The sequence below is a fragment of the Dermacentor andersoni genome, chromosome 8 (genome assembly GCF_023375885.2).
Source record: "Dermacentor andersoni chromosome 8, qqDerAnde1_hic_scaffold, whole genome shotgun sequence".
NCBI lineage: Eukaryota > Metazoa > Arthropoda > Arachnida > Ixodida > Ixodidae > Dermacentor > Dermacentor andersoni.
Genome location: NC_092821.1, coordinates 21,380,980 through 21,396,786, shown reverse-complemented (window position 1 = coordinate 21,396,786; position 15,807 = coordinate 21,380,980). Strand labels below are relative to the sequence as shown.

The following is a 15,807-nucleotide window of genomic DNA, read 5'->3' as shown; positions in this document are numbered from 1 at the left end:
AAATAAAATGTAAAAAATAAGGGAAGTAGCGGTCGCGATATGCATAAAAAGAAACATCGTGGCCTGCGCAGGGATCGAACCTACGACCTTCGCGTTATTAGCACGACGCTCTAACCGACTGAGCTAGCAGGCCGAGTGAGAGATATGGCGCGGCCAACCAAAAGACAAGGGCGAGTCATTTTCCGTGCGCGTAGGCGGCGACGGCGAAGAGAGAGGGATGCCTACGTGGATCACGTAAGAACATAAAATGTAAAAAATAAGGAAGGTAGCCATCGAGGTATGCATAAAAAGAAACATCGTGGCCTGCGCATTGATCCAAGCTACGACCTTCGCGTTATTTGCACGACGCTCTAACCGACTGAGCTAGCAGGCCGAGTGAGAGGTATGGCGCGGCCAACCAAAAGACAAGGGCGAGTCACTTTCCGTGCGCGTAGGCGGCGACGGCGAAGAGAGAGGGATGCCTACGTGGATCACGCAAGAAAATAAAATGTAAAAAATAAGAAAGGTAGCGGTCGAGATATGCATAAAAAGAAATATCGTGGCCTGCGCAGGGATCCTACCTACGACCTTCCCGTTATTAGCACGACGCTCTAACCGACTGAGCTAGCAGGCCGAGTGAGAGCTATGGCGCGGCCAACCAAAAGACAAGGGCGAGTAATTTTCCGTGCGCGTAGGCGGCGACGGCGAAGAGAGAGGGATGCGTACGTGGATCACGTAAGAAAATAAAATGTGAAAAATAAGGAAGGTAGCGGTCGGGATATGCATAAAAGAAACATCGTTGCCTGCGCAGGGATCCTGCCTACGACCTTCGCGTTATTAGCACGACGCTCTAACCGACTGAGCTAGCAGGCCGAGTGAGAGCTATAAAGCGGCCAAACAAAAGACAAGGGCGAGTCATTTTCTGTGCGCGTAGGCAGCGACGGCGAAGAGAAAGGGATGCGTACGTGGATCACGTAAGAAAATAAAATGTAAAAAATAAAGAAGGTAGCCGTCAAGATATGCATAAAAAGAAACATCGTGGCCTGCACAGGAATCCAACTACGACCTTGGCGTTATTAGCACGACGCTCTAACCGACTGAGCTAGCAGGCCGAGTGAGAGCTATGGCGCGGCCAACCAAAAGACAAGGGCGAGTCATTTTCCGTGCGCGTAGGCGGCGACGGCGAAGAGAGAGGGAGGCGTACGTGGATCACGTAAGAAAATAAAATGTAAAAAATAAGGAAGGTAGCGGTCGGGATATGCATAAAAAGAAACATCGTGGCCCGCGCAGGGATCCTACCTACGACCTTCGCGTTATTAGCACGACGCTCTAACCGACTGAACTAGCAGGCTGAGTGAGAGCTATGGCGCGGCCAACCAAAAGACAAGGGCGCGTCATTTTCCGTGCGCGTAGGTGGCGACGGCGAAGAGAGAGGAATGCGTACGTGGATCACGTAAGAAAATAAAATGTATAAAATAAGGAAAGTAGCGGTCAGGATATGCATAAAAAGAAACATCGTGGCCTGCGCAGGGATCCTGCCTACGACCTTGGCGCTATTAGCACGACGCTCTAACTGACTGAGTTAGCAGGCCGAGTGAGAGCTATGGCGCGGCCAACCAAAAGACAAGGGCGAATCATTTTCCGTGCGCGTAGGCGGCGACGGCGAAGAGAGAGGGATGCGTACCTGGATTACGTAAGAAAATAAAATGTAAGATATAGGGAAGGTAGCGGTCGGGATATGCATAAAAAGAAACATCGTGGCCTGCGCAGGGATCCTCCCTACGACCTTCGCGTTATTAGCACGACGCTCTAACCGACTGAACTAGCTGGCCGAGTGAGAGCTATGAAGCGGCCAACCAAAAGACAAGGGCGAGTCATTTTCCGTGCGCGTAGGCAGCGACGGCGAAGAGAAAGGGATGCGTACGTGGATTACGTAAGAAAATAAAATGTAAGATATAGGGAAGGTAGCGGTCGGGATATGCATAAAAAGAAACATCGTGGCCTGCGCAGGGATCCTGCCTACGACCTTCGCGTTATTAGCACGACGCTCTAACCGACTGAACTAGCTGGCCGAGTGAGAGCTATGGCGCGGCCAACCAATAGACAAGGGCGAGTCATTTTCCGTGCGCGGAGGCGGCGACGGCGAAGAGAGAGGGATGCGTACGTGGATCACGTAAGAAAATAAAATGTAAAAAATAAGGAAAGTAGCGGTCGGGATATGCATAAAAAGAAACAACGTGGCCTGCGCAGGGATCCTGCCTACGACCTTCGCGTTATTAGCACGACGCTCTAACCGACCGAGCTGGCGCGGCCAACCAAAAGGCAAGGGCGAGTAATTTTCTGTGCGCGTAGGCGGCGACGGCGAAGAGAGAGGGATGCGTACGTGGATCACGTAAGAAAATAAAATGTAAAAAATAAGGAAGGTAGCCATCGGGATATGCATAAAAAGAAAAATCGTGGCCTGCACATTGATCCAAGCTACGACCTTCGCGTTATTTGCACGACGCTCTAACAGACTGAGCTAGCAGGCCGAGTGAGAGCTATGGTGCGGCCAACCAAAAGACAAGGGCGAGTCATTTTCAGTGCGCGTAGGCGGTGACGGCGAAGAGAGAGGGATGCGTACGTGGATCACGTAAGAAAATAAAATGTGAAAAATAAGGAAGGTAGCGGTCGGGATATGCATAAAAGAAACATCGTTGCCTGCGCAGGGATCCTGCCTACGACCTTCGCGTTATTAGCACGACGCTCTAACCGACTGAGCTAGCAGGCCGAGTGAGAGCTATGAAGCGGCCAACCAAAAGATAAGGGCGAGTCATTTTCTGTGCGCGTAGGCAGCGACGGCGAAGAGAAAAGGATGCGTACGTGGATCACGTAAGAAAATAAAATGTAAAAAATAAGGAAGGTAGCGGTCGGAATATGCATAAAAAGAAACATCGTGGCCCGCGCAGGGATCCTACCTACGACCTTCGCGTTATTAGCACGACGCTCTGACCGACGGAACTAGCAGGCTGAGTGAGAGCTATGGCGCGGCCAACCAAAAGACAAGGGCGCGTCATTTTCCGTGCGCGTAGGTGGCGACGGCGAAGAGAGAGGGATGCGTACGTGGATCACGTAAGAAAATAAAATGTAAAAAATAAAGAAGGTAGCCGTCGGGATATGCATAAAAAGAAACATCGTGGCCTGCACAGGGATCCTGCCTACGACCTTGGCGTTATTAGCACGACGCTCTAACCGACTGAGCTAGCAGGCCGAGTGAGAGCTATGGCGCGGCCAACCAAAAGAGAAGGGCGAGTCATTTTCCATGGGCGTAGGCGGCGACGGCGAAGAGAGAGGGATGCGTACGTGGATCACGTAAGAAAATAAAATGTAAAAAATAAAAAAGGTAGCCGTCGGGATATGCATAAAAAGGAACATCGTGGCCTGCGCAGGGATCCTGCCTACGACCTTGGCGTTATTAGCACGACGCTCTAAACGACTGAGTTAGCAGGCCGAGTGAGAGCTATGGCGCGGCCAACCAAAAGACGAGGGCGAGTCATTTTCCGTGCGCGTAGGCGGCGACGGCGAAGAGGGATGCGTACGTGGATCACGTAAGAAAATAAAATGTAAAAAATAAGGAAGGTAGCGGTCGGGATATGCATAAAAAGAAACATCGTGGCCTGCGCAGGGATCCTGCCTACGACCTTGGCGTTATTAGCACGACGCTCTAAACGACTGAGTTAGCAGGCCGAGTGAGAGCTATGGCGCGGCCAACCAAAAGACCAGGGCGAGTCATTTACCGTGCGCGTAGGCGGCGATGGCGAAGAGAGAGGGATGCGTACGTGGATCACGTAAGAAAATAAAATGTAAAAAATAAGGAAGGTAGCGGTCGGGATATGCATAAAAAGAAACATCGTGGCCTGCGCAGGGATCCTGCCTACGACCTTGGCGTTATTAGCACGACGGTCTAACCGACCGAGTTAGCAGGCCGAGTGAGAGCTATGGCGCGGTCAACCAAAATACAAGGGCGAGTCATTTTCCGTGCGCGTAGGCGGCGACGGCGAAGAGAGAGGGATGCGTACGTGGATCACGTAAGAAAATAAAATGTAAAAAATAAGGAAGGTAGCGGTCGCGATATGCATAAAAAGAAACATCGTGGCCTGAGCAGGGATCCTGCCTACGACCTTGGCGTTATTAGCACGACGCTCTAACCGACTGAGTTAGCAGGCCGAGTGAGAGCTATGGCGCGGCCAACCAATAGACAAGGGCGAGTCATTTTCCGTGCGCGTAGGCGGCGACGGCGAAGAGAGAGGGATGCGTACGTGGATCAAGTAAGAAAATAAAATGTAAAAAATAAGGAAGGTAGCGGTCGGGATATGCATAAAAAGAAACATCGTGGCCTGCGCAGGGATCCTGCCTACGACCTTCGCGTTATTAGCACGACGCTCTAACCGACTGAGCTGGCAGGCCGAGTGAGAGCTATGGCGCGGCCAACAAAAGACAAGGGCGAGTCATTTTGCGTGCGCGTAGGCGGCGACGGCGAAGAGAGAGGGATGCGTACGTGGATCACGTAAGAAATTAAAATGTAAAAAATAAGGAAGGTAGCTGTCGGGATATGCATAAAAAGAAACATCGTGGCCTGCGCAGGGATCCTGCCTACGACCTTGGCGTTATTAGCACGACGCTCTAAACGACTGAGTTAGCAGGCCGAGTGAGAGCTATGGCGCGGCCAACCAAAAGACCAGGGCGAGTCATTTTCCGTGGGCGTAGGCGGCGACGGCGAAGAGGGATGCGTACGTGGATCACGTAAGAAAATAAAATGTAAAAAATAAGGAAGGTAGCAGTCGGGATATGCATAAAAAGAAACATCGTGGCCTGCGCAGGGATCCTGCCTACGACCTTGGCGTTATTAGCACGACGCTCTAAACGACTGAGATAGCAGGCCGAGTGAGAGCTATGGCGCGGCCAACCAAAAGACCAGGGCGAGTCATTTACCGTGCGCGTAGGCGGCGACGGCGAAGAGAGAGGGATGCGTACGTGGATCACGTAAGAAAATAAAATGTAAAAAATAAGGAAGGTAGCGGTCGGGATATGCATAAAAAGAAACATCGTGGCCTGCGCAGGGATCCTGCCTACGACCTTGGCGTTATTAGCACGACGGTCTAACCGACCGAGTTAGCAGGCCGAGTGAGAGCTATGGCGCGGTCAACCAAAATACAAGGGCTAGTCATTTTCCGTGCGCGTAGGCGGCGACGGCGAAGAGAGAGGGATGCGTACGTGGATCACGTAAGAAAATAAAATGTAAAAAATAAGGAAGGTAGCGGTCGGGATATGCATAAAAAGAAACATCGTGGCCTGCGCAGGGATCCTGCCTACGACCTTCGCGTTATTAGCACGACGCTCTAACCGACTGAGCTGGCAGGCCGAGTGAGAGCTATGGCGCGGCCAACAAAAGACAAGGGCGAGTCATTTTGCGTGCGCGTAGGCGGCGACGGCGAAGAGAGAGGGATGCGTACGTGGATCACGTAAGAAAAATGAAATGTAAAAAATAAGGAAGGTAGCTGTCGGGATATGCATAAAAAGAAACATCGTGGCCTGAGCAGGGATCCTGCCTACGACCTTGGCGTTATTAGCACGACGCTCTAACCGACTGAGTTAGCAGGCCGAGTGAGAGCTATGGCGCGGCCAACCAATAGACAAGGGCGAGTCATTTTCCGTGCGCGTAGGCGGCGACGGCGAAGAGAGAGGGATGCGTACGTGGATCACGTAAGAAAATAAAATGTAAAAAATAAGGAAGGTAGCGGTCGGGATATGCATAAAAAGAAACATCGTGGCCTGCGCAGGGATCCTGCCTACGACCTTCGCGTTATTAGCACGACGCTCTAACCGACTGAGCTGGCAGGCCGAGTGAGAGCTATGGCGCGGCCAACAAAAGACAAGGGCGAGTCATTTTGCGTGCGCGTAGGCGGCGACGGCGAAGAGAGAGGGATGCGTACGTGGATCACGTAAGAAATTAAAATGTAAAAAATAAGGAAGGTAGCTGTCGGGATATGCATAAAAAGAAACATCGTGGCCTGCGCAGGGATCCTGCCTACGACCTTGGCGTTATTAGCACGACGCTCTAAACGACTGAGTTAGCAGGCCGAGTGAGAGCTATGGCGCGGCCAACCAAAAGACCAGGGCGAGTCATTTTCCGTGGGCGTAGGCGGCGACGGCGAAGAGGGATGCGTACGTGGATCACGTAAGAAAATAAAATGCAAAAAATAAGGAAGGTAGCGGTCGGGATATGCATAAAAAGAAACATCGTGGCCTGCGCAGGGATCCTGCCTACGACCTCGGCGTTATTAGCACGACACTCTAAACGACTGAGATAGCAGGCCGAGTGAGAGCTATGGCGCGGCCAACCAAAAGACCAGGGCGAGTCATTTACCGTGCGCGTAGGCGGCGACGGCGAAGAGAGAGGGATGCGTACGTGGATCACGTAAGAAAATAAAATGTAAAAAATAAGGAAGGCAGCGGTCGGGATATGCATAAAAAGAAACATCGTGGCCTGCGCAGGGATCCTGCCTACGACCTTCGCTTTATTAGCACGACGCTCTAACCGACTGAACTAGAAGCCGAGTGAGAGCTATGGCGCGGCCAACCAATAGACAAGGGCGAGTCATTTTCCGTGCGCGTAGGCGGCGACGGCGAAGAGAGAGGGATGCGTACGTGGATCACGTAAGAAAATAAAATGTAAAAAATAAGGAAGGTAGCGGTCGGGATATGCATAAAAAGAAACATCGTGGCCTGCGCAGGGATCCTGCCTACGACCTTCGCGTTATTAGCACGACGCTCTAACCGACTGAACTAGCAGGCCGAGTGAGAGCTATGGCGCGGCCAACCAATAGACAAGGGCGAGTCATTTTCCGTGCGCGTAGGCAGCGACGGCGAAGAGAGAGGGATGCGTACGTGGATCACGTAAGAAAATAAAATGTAAAAAATAAGGAAAGTAGCGGTCGGGATATGCATAAAAAGAAACATCGTGGCCTGCGCAGGGATCCTGCCTACGACCTTCGCGTTATTAGCACGACGCTCTAACCGACCGAGCTGGCAGCCCGAGTGATAGCTATGGCGCGGCCAACCAAAAGACAAGGGCGCGTCATTTTCCGTGCGCGTAGGTGGCGACGGCGAAGAGAGAGGGATGCGTACGTGGATCACGTAAGAAAATAAAATGTAAAAAATAAAAAAGGTACCCGTCGGGATATGCACAAAAAGAAACATCGTGGCCTGTGCAGGGATCCTACCTACGACCTTCGCGTTATTAGCACGATGCTCTAACCGACTGAGCTAGCAGGCCGAGTGAGAGCGATGGCGCGGCCAACCAAAAGACAAGGGCGAGTCATTTTCCGGGCGCGTAGGCGGCGACGGCGAAGAGAGAGGGATGCGTACGTGGATCACGTAAGAAAATAAAATGTAAAAAATAAGGAAATTAGCCGTCGGGATATGCATAAAAAGAAACGTCATGGCCCGCGCAGGGATCCTACCTACGACCTTCGCGTTATTAGCACGACGCTCTAACCGACTCAGCTAGCAGGCCGAGTGAGAGCTATGGCGCGGCCAACCAAAAGACCAGGGCGAGTCATTTTCCGTGCGCGTAGGCGGCGACGGCGAAGAGAGAGGGATGCGTACGTGGATCACGTAAGAAAATAAAATGTAAAAAATAAGGAAGGTAGCGGTCGGGATATGCATAAAAAGAAACATCGCGGCCTGCGCAGGGATCCTGCCTACGACCTTTGCGTTATTAGCACGACGCTCTAACTAACTGAACTAGCAGGCCGAGTGAGAGCTATGGCGCGGCCAACCAATAAACAAGGGCGTGGCCAACCAAACGAAGAGAGAGGGATGCGTACGTGGATCACGTAAGAAAATAAAATGTAAAAAATAAGGAAGGTAGCGGTCGGGATATGCATAAAAAGAAACATCGTGGCCTGCGCAGGGATCGTGCCTACGACCTTCGCGTTATTAGCACGACGCTCTAACCGGCTGAACGAGCAGGCCGAGTGAGAGCTATGGCGCGGCCAACCAATAGACAAGGGCGAGTCATTTTCCGTGCGTGTAGGCGGCGACGGCGAAGAGAGAGGGATGCGTACGTGGATCACGTAAGAAAATAAAATGTAAAAAATAAGGAAAGTAGCGGTCGGGATATGCATAAAAAGAAACATTGTGGCCTGCGCAGGGATCCTGCCTACGACCTTCGCGTTATTAGCACGACGCTCTAACCGACCGAGCTGGCAGGCCGAGTGAGAGCTATGGCGCGGCCAACCAAAAGACAAGGGCGCGTCATTTTCCGTGCGCGTAGATGGCGACGGCGAAGAGAGAGGGATGCGTACGTGGATCACGTAAGAAAATAAAATGTAAAAAATAAAAAAGGTACCCGTCGGGATATGCACAAAAAGAAACATCGTGGCCTGTGCAGGGATCCTACCTACGACCTTCGCGTTATTAGCACGACGCTCTAACCGACTGAGCTAGCAGGCCGAGTGAGAGCTATGGCGCGGCCAACCAAAAGACAAGGGCGAGTCATTTTCCGTGCGCGTAGGCGGCGACGGCGAAGAGAGAGGGATGCGTACGTGGATCACGTAAGAAAATAAAATGTAAAAAATAAGGAAATTAGCCGTCGGGATATGCATAAAAAGAAACGTCATGGCCCGCGCAGGGATCCTACCTACGACCTTCGCGTTTTTAGCACGACGCTCTAACCGACTGAGCTAGCAGGCCGAGTGAGAGCTATGGCGCGGCCAACCAAAAGACCAGGGCGAGTCATTTACCGTGCGCGTAGGCGGCGACGGCGAAGAGAGAGGGATGCGTACGTGGATCACGTAAGAAAATAAAATGTAAAAAACAAGGAAGGTAGCGGTCGGGATATGCATAAAAAGAAACATCGTGGCCTGCGCAGGGATCCTGCCTACGACCTTGGCGTTATTAGCACGACGGTCTAACCGACCGAGTTAGCAGGCCGAGTGAGAGCTATGGCGCGGTCAACCAAAATACAAGGGCGAGTCATTTTCCGTGCGCGTAGGCGGCGACGGCGAAGAGAGAGGGATGCGTACGTGGATCACGGAAGAAAATAAAATGTAAAAAATAAGGAAGGCAGCGGTCGGGATATGCATAAAAAGAAACATCGTGGCCTGCGCAGGGATCCTGCCTACGACCTTCGCTTTATTAGCACGACGCTCTAACCGACTGAACTAGCAGGCGGAGTGAGAGCTATGGCGCGGCCAACCAACAGACAAGGGCGAGTCATTTTCCGTGCGCGTAGGCGGCGACGGCGAAGAGAGAGGGTTGCGTACGTGGATCACGTAAGAAAATAAAATGTAAAAAATAAGGAACGTAGCGGTCGGGATATGCATAAAAAGAAACATCGTGGCCTGCGCAGGGATCCTGCCTACGACCTTCGCGTTATTAGCACGACGCTCTAACCGACTGAACTAGCAGGCCGAGTGAGAGCTATGGCGCGGCCAACCAATAGACAAGGGCGAGTCATTTTCCGTGCGCGTAGGCGGCGACGGCGAAGAGAGAGGGATGCGTACGTGGATCACGTAAGAAAATAAAATGTAAAAAATAAGGAAAGTAGCGGTCGGGATATGCATAAAAAGAAACATCGTGGCCTGCGCAGGTATCCTGCCTACGACCTTCGCGTTATTAGCACGACGCTCTAACCGACCGAGCTGGCAGCCCGAGTGATAGCTATGGCGCGGCCAACCAAAAGACAAGGGCGCGTCATTTTCCGTGCGCGTAGGTGGCGACGGCGAAGAGAGAGGGATGCGTACGTGGATCACGTAAGAAAATAAAATGTAAAAAATAAGGAAAGTAGCGGTCGGGATATGCATAAAAAGAAACATTGTGGCCTGCGCAGGGATCCTGCCTACGACCTTCGCGTTATTAGCACGACGCTCTAACCGACCGAGCTGGCAGGCCGAGTGAGAGCTATGGCGCGGCCAACCAAAAGACAAGGGCGCGTCATTTTCCGTGCGCGTAGATGGCGACGGCGAAGAGAGAGGGATGCGTACGTGGATCACGTAAGAAAATAAAATGTAAAAAATAAGGAAAGTAGCGGTCGGGATATGCATAAAAAGAAACATTGTGGCCTGCGCAGGGATCCTGCCTACGACCTTCGCGTTATTAGCACGACGCTCTAACCGACCGAGCTGGCAGGCCGAGTGAGAGCTATGGCGCGGCCAACCAAAAGACAAGGGCGCGTCATTTTCCGTGCGCGTAGATGGCGACGGCGAAGAGAGAGGGATGCGTACGTGGATCACGTAAGAAAATAAAATGTAAAAAATAAAAAAGGTACCCGTCGGGATATGCACAAAAAGAAACATCGTGGCCTGTGCAGGGATCCTACCTACGACCTTCGCGTTTTTAGCACGACGCTCTAACCGACTGAGCTAGCAGGCCGAGTGAGAGCTATGGCGCGGCCAACGAAAAGACCAGGGCGAGTCATTTTCCGTGCGCGTAGGCGGCGACGGCGAAGAGAGAGGGATGCGTACGTGGATCACGTAAGAAAATAAAATGTAAAAAATAAGGAAATTAGCCGTCGGGATATGCATAAAAAGAAACGTAATGGCCCGCGCCGGGATCCTACCTACGACCTTCGCGTTTTTAGCACGACGCTCTAACCGACTGAGCTAGCAGGCCGAGTGAGAGCTATGGCGCGGCCAACCAAAATACCAGGGCGAGTCATTTTCCGTGCGCGTAGGCGGCGACGGCGAAGAGAGAGGGATGCGTACGTGGATCACGTAAGAAAATAAAATGTAAAAAATAAGGAAGGTAGCGGTCGGGATATGCATAAAAAGAAACATCGTGGCCTGCGCAGGGATCCTGCCTACGACCTTGGCGTTATTAGCACGACGCTCTAACCGACTGAGTTAGCAGGCCGAGTGAGAGCTATGGCGCGGTGAACCAAAAGACAAGGGCGAGTCATTTTCCGTGCGCGTATGCGGCGACGGCGAAGAGAGAGGGATGCGTACGTGGATCACGTAAGAAAATAAAATGTAAAAAATAAGGAAGGTAGCGGTCGGGATATGCATAAAATGAAACATCGTGGCCTGCGCAGGGATCCTGCCTGCGACCTTCGCGTTATTAGCATGACGCTCTAACCGACTGAACTAGCAGGCCGAGTGAGAGCTATGGCGCGGCCAACCAATAGACAAGGGCGAGTCATTTTCCGTGCGTGTAGGCGGCGACGGCGAAGAGAGAGGGATGCGTACGTGGATCACGTAAGAAAATAAAATGTAAAAAGTAAGGAAGGTAGCGGTCGGGATATGCATAAAAAGAAACATCGTGGCCTGCGCAGGGATCCTGCCTACGACCTTGGCGATATTAGCACGACGCTCTAACCGACTGAGTTAGCAGGCCGAGTGAGAGCTATGGCGCGGTGAACCAAAAGACAAGGGCGAGTCATTTTCCGTGCGCGTATGCGGCGACGGCGAAGAGAGAGGGATGCGTACGTGGATCACGTAAGAAAATAAAATGTAAAAAATAAGGAAGGCAGCGGTCGGGATATGCATAAAAAGAAACATCGTGGCCTGCGCAGGGATCCTGCCTGCGACCTTCGCGTTATTAGCACGACGCTCTAACCGACTGAACTAGCAGGCCGAGTGAGAGCTATGGCGCGGCCAACCAATAGACAAGGGCGAGTCATTTCCCGTGCGCGTAGGCGGCGACGGCGAAGAGAGAGGGATGCGTACGTGGATCACGTAAGAAAATAAAATGTAAAAAATAAGGAAGGTAGCGGTCGGGATATGCATAAAAAGAAACATCGTGGCCTGCGCAGGGATCCTGCCTACGACCTTCGCGTTATTAGCACGACGCTCTAACCGACTGAGCTAGCAGGCCGAGTGAGAGCTATGGCGCGGCCAACAAAAGACAAGGGCGAGTCATTTTGCGTGCGCGTAGGCGGCGACGGCGAAGAGAGAGGGATGCGTACGTGGATCACGTAAGAAATTAAAATGTAAAAAATAAGGAAGGTAGCGGTCGGGATATGCATAAAAAGAAACATCGTGGCCTGCGCAGGGATCCTGCCTACGACCTTGGCGTTATTAGCACGACGCTCTAAACGACTGAGTTAGCAGGACGAGTGAGAGCTATGGCGCGGCCAACCAAAAGACCAGGGCGAGTCATTTTCCGTGCGCGTAGGCGGCGACGGCGAAGAGAGAGGGATGCGTACGTGGATCACGTAAGAAAATAAAATGTAAAAAATAAGGAAGGTAGCGGTCGGGATATGCATAAAAAGAAACATCGTGGCCTGCGCAGGGATCCTGCCTACGACCTTGGCGTTATTAGCACGACGCTCTAAACGACTGAGTTAGCAGGCCGAGTGAGAGCTATGGCGCGGCCAACCAAAAGACCAGGGCGAGTCATTTACCGTGCGCGTAGGCGGCGACGGCGAAGAGAGAGGGATGCGTACGTGGATCACGTAAGAAAATAAAATGTAAAAAATAAGGAAGGTAGCGGTCGGGATATGCATAAAAAGAAACATCGTGGCCTGCGCAGGGATCCTGCCTACGACCTTGGCGTTATTAGCACGACGGTCTAACCGACCGAGTTAGCAGGCCGAGTGAGAGCTATGGCGCGGTCAACCAAAATAGAAGGGCGAGTCATTTTCCGTGCGCGTAGGCGGCGACGGCGAAGAGAGAGGGATGCGTACGTGGATCACGTAAGAAAATAAAATGTAAAAAATAAAAAAGGTACCCGTCGGGATATGCACAAAAAGAAACATCGTGGCCTGTGCAGGGATCCTACCTACGACCTTCGCGTTATTAGCACGATGCTCTAACTGACTGAGCTAGCAGGCCGAGTGAGAGCGATGGCGCGGCCAACCAAAAGACAAGGGCGAGTCATTTTCCGTGCGCGTAGGCGGCGACGGCGAAGAGAGAGGGATGCGTACGTGGATCACGTAAGAAAATAAAATGTAAAAAATAAGGAAATTAGCCGTCGGGATATGCATAAAAAGAAACGTCATGGCCCGCGCAGGGATCCTACCTACGACCTTCGCGTTATTAGCACGACGCTCTAACCGACTGAGCTAGCAGGCCGAGTGAGAGCAATGGCGCGGCCAACCAAAAGACCAGGGCGAGTCATTTTCCGTGCGCGTAGGCGGCGACGGCGAAGAGAGAGGGATGCGTACGTGGATCACGTAGAAAATAAAATGAAAAAAATAAAGAAGGTAGCCGTCGGGTTATGCATAAAAAGAAACATCGTGGCCTGCGCAGGGATCCTCCCTACGACCTTCGCGTTATTAGCACGACGCTCTAACCGACTGAGCTAGCAGGCCGAGTGAGAGCCATGGCGCGGCCAACCAAAAGACAAGGGCGAGTCATTTTGCGTGCGCGTAGGCGGCGACGGCGAAGAGAGAGGGATGCGTACGTGGATAATAAAATGTAAAAAAATAAGGAAGGTAGCGGTCGGGATATGCATAAAAAGAAACATCGTGGCCTGCACAGGGATCCTACCTACGACATTGGCGTTATTAGTACGACGCTCTAACCGACTGAACTAGCAGGCCGAGAGAGAGCTATGGCGCGGCCAACCAAAAGACAAGGGCGAGTCATTTTCCGTGCGCGTAGGCGGCGACGGCGAAGAGAGAGGGATGCGTACGTGGATCACGTAAGAAAATAAAATGTAAAAAATAAGGAAATTAGCCGTCCGGATATGCATAAAAAGAAACGTAATGGCCCGCGCCGGGATCCTACCTACGACCTTCGCGTTTTTAGCACGACGCTCTAACCGACTGAGCTAGCAGGCCGAGTGAGAGCTATGGCGCGGCCAACCAAAATACCAGGGCGAGTCATTTTCCGTGCGCGTAGGCGGCGACGGCGAAGAGAGAGGGATGCGTACGTGGATCACGTAAGAAAATAAAATGTAAAAAATAAGGAAGGTAGCGGTCGGGATATGCATAAAAAGAAACATCGTGGCCTGCGCAGGGATCCTGCCTACGACCTTCGCGTTATTAGCACGACGCTCTAACCGACTGAGTTAGCAGGCCGAGTGAGAGCTATGGCGCGGTGAACCAAAAGACAAGGGCGAGTCATTTTCCGTGCGCGTATGCGGCGACGGCGAAGAGAGAGGGATGCGTACGTGGATCACGTAAGAAAATAAAATGTAAAAAATAAAAAAGGTACCCGTCGGGATATGCACAAAAAGAAACATCGTGGCCTGTGCAGGGATCCTACCTACGACCTTCGCGTTATTAGCACGATGCTCTAACCGACTGAGCTAGCAGGCCGAGTGAGAGCGATGGCGCGGCCAACCAAAAGACAAGGGCGAGTCATTTTCCGTGCGCGTAGGCGGCGACGGCGACGAGAGAGGGATGCGTACGTGGATCACGTAAGAAAATAAAATGTAAAAAATAAGGAAATTAGCCGTCGGGATATGCATAAAAAGAAACGTCATGGCCCGCGCAGGGATCCTACCTACGACCTTCGCGTTATTAGCACGACGCTCTAACCGACTGAGCTAGCAGGCCGAGTGAGAGCTATGGCGCGGCCAACCAAAAGACCAGGGCGAGTCATTTTCCGTGCGCGTAGGCGGCGACGGCGAAGAGAGAGGGATGCGTACGTGGATCACGTAAGAAAATAAAATGTAAAAAATAAGGAAGGTAGCGGTCGGGATATGCATAAAAAGAAACATCGTGGCCTGCGCAGGGATCCTGCCTACGACCTTTGCGTTATTAGCACGACGCTCTAACCAACTGAACTAGCAGGCCGAGTGAGAGCTATGGCGCGGCCAACCAATAAACAAGGGCGTGGCCAACCAAACGAAGAGAGAGGGATGCGTACGTGGATCACGTAAGAAAATAAAATGTAAAAAATAAGGAAGGTAGCGGTCGGGATATGCATAAAAAGAAACACCGTGGCCTGCGCAGGGATCCTGCCTACGACCTTCGCGTTATTAGCACGACGCTCTAACCGACTGAACTAGCAGGCCGAGTGAGAGCTATGGCGCGGCCAACCAAAAGACAAGGGCGAGTCATTTTCCGTGCGCGTAGGCGGCGACGGCGAAGAGAGAGGGATGCGTACGTGGATCACGTAAGAAAATAAAATGTAAAAAATAAGGAAGGTAGCGGTCGGGATATGCATAAAAAGAAACATCGTGGCCTGCGCAGGGATCCTGCCTACGACCTTCGCGTTATTAGCACGACGCTCTAACCAACTGAACTAGCAGGCCGAGTGAGAGCTATGGCGCGGCCAACCAATAGACCAGGGCGTGGCCAACCAAACGAGGAGAGAGGGATGCGTACGTGGATCACGTAAGAAAATAAAATGTAAAAAATAAGGAAGGTAGCGGTCGGGATATGCATAAAAAGAAACATCGTGGCCTGCGCAGGGATCCTGCCTACGACCTTCGCGTTATTAGCACGACGCTCTAACCGACTGAACTAGCAGGCCGAGTGAGAGCTATGGCGCGGCCAACCAATAGACAAGGGCGAGTCATTTTCCGTGCGTGTAGGCGGCGACGGCGAAGAGAGAGGGATGCGTACGTGGATCACGTAAGAAAATAAAATGTAAAAAATAAGGAAAGTAGCGGTCGGGATATGCATAAAAAGAAACATCGTGGCCTGCGCAGGGATCCTGCCTACGACCTTCGCGTTATTAGCACGACGCTCTAACCGACCGAGCTGGCAGGCCGAGTGAGAGCTACGGCGCGGCCAACCAAAAGACAAGGGCGCGTCATTTTCCGTGCGCGTAGATGGTGACGGCGAAGAGAGAGGGATGCGTACGTGGATCACGTAAGAAAATAAAATGTAAAAAATAAAGACGGTAGCCGTCAGGATATGCGTAAAAAGAAACATCGTTGGCTGCGCAGAGA

At 52.0% G+C, this 15,807-nt stretch overlaps 14 non-coding genes across 14 annotated transcripts; all 14 read right to left on the bottom strand.

Moving 5' to 3' along the window:
• Positions 1 to 59: 59 nt before the first annotated feature.
• TRNAI-AAU (transfer RNA isoleucine (anticodon AAU)) lies at positions 60 to 133 on the bottom strand. Its single transcript has one exon. It is a non-coding gene; the product is annotated as a tRNA-Ile (tRNA).
• A 406-nt stretch (positions 134 to 539) lies between these two features.
• TRNAI-AAU (transfer RNA isoleucine (anticodon AAU)) lies at positions 540 to 613 on the bottom strand. Its single transcript has one exon. It is a non-coding gene; the product is annotated as a tRNA-Ile (tRNA).
• A 6,607-nt stretch (positions 614 to 7,220) lies between these two features.
• Positions 7,221 to 7,294, bottom strand: TRNAI-AAU (transfer RNA isoleucine (anticodon AAU)). The gene has a single exon. It is a non-coding gene; the product is annotated as a tRNA-Ile (tRNA).
• A 1,107-nt stretch (positions 7,295 to 8,401) lies between these two features.
• TRNAI-AAU (transfer RNA isoleucine (anticodon AAU)) lies at positions 8,402 to 8,475 on the bottom strand. The gene has a single exon. It is a non-coding gene; the product is annotated as a tRNA-Ile (tRNA).
• A 166-nt stretch (positions 8,476 to 8,641) lies between these two features.
• On the bottom strand, positions 8,642 to 8,715 carry TRNAF-AAA (transfer RNA phenylalanine (anticodon AAA)). The gene has a single exon. It is a non-coding gene; the product is annotated as a tRNA-Phe (tRNA).
• Positions 8,716 to 10,321: 1,606 nt separating this feature from the next.
• Positions 10,322 to 10,395, bottom strand: TRNAF-AAA (transfer RNA phenylalanine (anticodon AAA)). The gene has a single exon. It is a non-coding gene; the product is annotated as a tRNA-Phe (tRNA).
• Positions 10,396 to 10,561: 166 nt separating this feature from the next.
• Positions 10,562 to 10,635, bottom strand: TRNAF-AAA (transfer RNA phenylalanine (anticodon AAA)). The gene has a single exon. It is a non-coding gene; the product is annotated as a tRNA-Phe (tRNA).
• An 886-nt stretch (positions 10,636 to 11,521) lies between these two features.
• On the bottom strand, positions 11,522 to 11,595 carry TRNAI-AAU (transfer RNA isoleucine (anticodon AAU)). Its single transcript has one exon. It is a non-coding gene; the product is annotated as a tRNA-Ile (tRNA).
• Positions 11,596 to 11,761: 166 nt separating this feature from the next.
• Positions 11,762 to 11,835, bottom strand: TRNAI-AAU (transfer RNA isoleucine (anticodon AAU)). The gene has a single exon. It is a non-coding gene; the product is annotated as a tRNA-Ile (tRNA).
• A 1,125-nt stretch (positions 11,836 to 12,960) lies between these two features.
• Positions 12,961 to 13,034, bottom strand: TRNAI-AAU (transfer RNA isoleucine (anticodon AAU)). Its single transcript has one exon. It is a non-coding gene; the product is annotated as a tRNA-Ile (tRNA).
• Positions 13,035 to 13,199: 165 nt separating this feature from the next.
• Positions 13,200 to 13,273, bottom strand: TRNAI-AAU (transfer RNA isoleucine (anticodon AAU)). The gene has a single exon. It is a non-coding gene; the product is annotated as a tRNA-Ile (tRNA).
• Positions 13,274 to 13,670: 397 nt separating this feature from the next.
• On the bottom strand, positions 13,671 to 13,744 carry TRNAF-AAA (transfer RNA phenylalanine (anticodon AAA)). The gene has a single exon. It is a non-coding gene; the product is annotated as a tRNA-Phe (tRNA).
• A 406-nt stretch (positions 13,745 to 14,150) lies between these two features.
• TRNAI-AAU (transfer RNA isoleucine (anticodon AAU)) lies at positions 14,151 to 14,224 on the bottom strand. The gene has a single exon. It is a non-coding gene; the product is annotated as a tRNA-Ile (tRNA).
• Positions 14,225 to 14,390: 166 nt separating this feature from the next.
• Positions 14,391 to 14,464, bottom strand: TRNAI-AAU (transfer RNA isoleucine (anticodon AAU)). Its single transcript has one exon. It is a non-coding gene; the product is annotated as a tRNA-Ile (tRNA).
• Between the last annotated feature and the right edge of the window lie 1,343 nt (positions 14,465 to 15,807).